General features: G+C 37.6%; 1 pseudogene; it reads right to left on the minus strand.

The window, feature by feature from the left end:
* Window positions 1-279: 279 nt before the first annotated feature.
* On the minus strand, window positions 280-629 carry LOC117722632 (small ubiquitin-related modifier 2 pseudogene; annotated as a pseudogene).
* Window positions 630-3,058: the final 2,429 nt, after the last annotated feature.

The raw sequence follows: 3,058 nt of genomic DNA on the forward strand, positions 1-3,058 counted from the left end.
GTGGGGGTGGGGGTGTAGGTGAGGGCACATCCTCATAGAAGCAGGAGGAGGAGGAATGGGATGAGGGTTCTTGGGTGGGGGCGGGAATGGGGTAAGGGGATAAAATATGAAATATAAATATAATATCCAATAAAAAAGAAAAAAAGGAAAAAAGAGCAATATGTTTGTGCACATACACCAGTTACTTTATGTACAATAAAGAAATGGGGACAGGGAAAGGAAAGAAGAGAGAAAGCTGTACTGTGTAGTCAGGATATGGCAGCACCAAATTGCAGCTTTCTAATTGAGAATGTATTCTTGGTCGATAACAAAATTCTGGAGTAAAGTAGCAGGTTCCCTTTTTAGTAGACACCTCCTGTCTGCTGCTGGAAATCATTAATCGTATCTTCATCCTCCATTTCCAACTGCGAAGGTGTGTCTGTTTTGTTGATTGGTTGCCCATCAAACCAGAATCTGATCCACCTCATTGACAATCCCTGCCATTCACAATAGGCTTTCATTAGTTTACTAAGTGGTGCACGCCTCTGAATCTTAAACTGTACCAGAGAACCATCCTGTCCCACCACCGTCAAATTAATATGATTGTTGTTCTCAGTCTTGACTCCTTCCTTTGGTTTCTCATTGGCCATGGGAGAGCAGCAGAGTCTCCTGAGCTGCCGCTTAACAAAAGAGGCACCAGGTCTGCACTTAAATTAACATTTTAAATTAATATAAAAGGAATAAGTAAAGAAGGTTGTCTTTGTTGTCAGATATACATGAGTTAAATTTTGTGTTTTATTTTTATAATTCAAGTACTTTATTAGTTTGTATTTTATCATGATCATTCTTATTGTAAAACAGAGATAATTTCATCATTTTAAAAAATCTATGATTAAATATGAAAAAGTTAATTAACAATATATGACTAATGTAGATGATTCTAATCCAACAAAAAGCAGTTAAACTCACCATCTGGTTTTCTGAATTTGTTTTTGATTTCAATGTATCATATCTCTTTATCTGTTCTCCCTCTAAATCCTCTCAAGTTGCACCCTCCCCACTCTCTCTCAAACGGAAACATAAAGAGAACATATGAAACATGTAAACTTCATGTTTTACTGAATGTTGTTATTCTAACATGAAAAGGCAACCTGGGCTAATGTGACAGAATCAAGTGGACCTCTGTGAGTTTGAGGACAGAAGGGTCTATGTAATGTTTGGGGCCAGACTGGTCTACATAAAGTGATCGTGTGTGTGTGTATGTGTGTGTGCGTGTGCGTGTGTGTGTGTGTTTGAGAGAGAGAGAGAATGTGAGCAGTTAGTGTAAATACTTGATTTTTTCCCTTAGAGCTGTTTTCATAAAGCTCATTTGTTTTTAATTAATAAAAGAGAAATTTTATGCTAAGTATAGTGATTTATTTTCAAGTTATAACAATAAACATGTGAAGATTAAAAAAGAAACTCTTTTAAGACCAGATTATTGAGCCTAAAAAGATCATAACTGGAGACCTTAATAATAATAAAAACTCCCATAAAATGTGTTTATTTAGATTCTTTGTCTTCACTTGGAATAGCAGACTCAGCACACACAATTGCTAGAATGAGTGTTTCTTCCTAACAATCAGAGAGAGACACGTCTTTGTAGCTAATGAGGGGACACATTCTTGTATGGATAGTATAAGTCAATCAGATTAAAGGTACAAACCTGAGGAAAGAGAAATGGCTAATCAGTGTTCTTGTACATATTGAAAATGCTTCCTGCTCTCAGTGGTTTCAAGTTTGTACACAATTAGCAAGCACTTACTGTCTTACTTTATTACTGCTGTGACTAAATACCATGAACATGGGTGAATTTAGAAAAGAAAATATTTAATTTGGGGTTCACAGTGTAATGGGTTACCTGAAGAGAACTCTCAAGATTCCTGAATAAGTCATACAGAGTCTTTATTTACAGTAGGGTGGGCTGTTCCAGGAAGAAACAGCATGCAGCCTCCATCTCAAATTTGTTTTAAGTTTTTAAAGACAAAATACACAATTGTAACATGTATATAGAAAGACATCTCTTAACACCTGCAGCAAGCAAGCACTGTTTACAGAAGTGAAGAGATAGCAGTTAAGTGCTCAGGTAGTTATTACAACCTTGAGGTCAGGGACACACTGTATAGAAATTTATGGCTAGTCCAGAGGCCAGTTTACTCTAGGAATTTATGATGAATTTATGGCTAGGCTAAGTAAGCAGACATTAGCATTAGCCAAGATAGTGTCAGCAATTAAAATATAGCCCACTGTAACAGTTCCAGAGGATTAGAGTCATGACTATCAGTGGCAAGGAACATGGCATCAGCCAAGCAAGCAGGCGGACATGGCAATAGAACAGTTGCTGTGAACTTAGACTTGATCAAAAACACGAGACAGAAAGATAGTTAACTGGGAATGACATGGGCTTTTGAAGTTTCTAAGCCTGCCCACAATGGCATGCATTTTGTAACAAAGCTAACTCTCCCAATCCTCCCCAAATAGTTCCACCAACTAGAGACCAAGATTTCAGATACATGAGCTTATAGTACCCATTTTCATTCAAACCACCATATTCAATACCCCAGGCACTCATAAGCTAGTGGCCATATCATAATGCAAAATTCCTTTAGTCTAAATTTGAAAATCCCCCCAAATTTTCATAATCTCAACATTGTTTAAATCTCCAATGCCTCTTGTCAGACTCAAGGCATTCTCCTAATTGTAATCCCCTACAAAATCAAAATGCAAATTATGTACATCCAATATTTAGTGGAATAGAATATACATTACCATTCCAAATGGGAGGGGAGGAGTAGTGAGAATACTCTGGGCCAAAGCATTACTAAAACCCAACAGGGTGAACTCCAAATCCTGTAGATTTAACATTCAATGTCAAAGGGTTAGATGGATTCATCATTCAAGATTGGCTGACTGCCAACAAAATGATGGACTGGATATTAGTTATATCTTGTACCTTACTGACACTGTAAGGCCCCCACGAAGGGAGGACCTCACCCAAGCCTCAGGAATTCGTGGCCACCCATTAACTCACAAGACACCA

Source organism: Arvicanthis niloticus, chromosome 17 (assembly GCF_011762505.2).
Source record: "Arvicanthis niloticus isolate mArvNil1 chromosome 17, mArvNil1.pat.X, whole genome shotgun sequence".
Lineage (NCBI taxonomy): Eukaryota > Metazoa > Chordata > Mammalia > Rodentia > Muridae > Arvicanthis > Arvicanthis niloticus.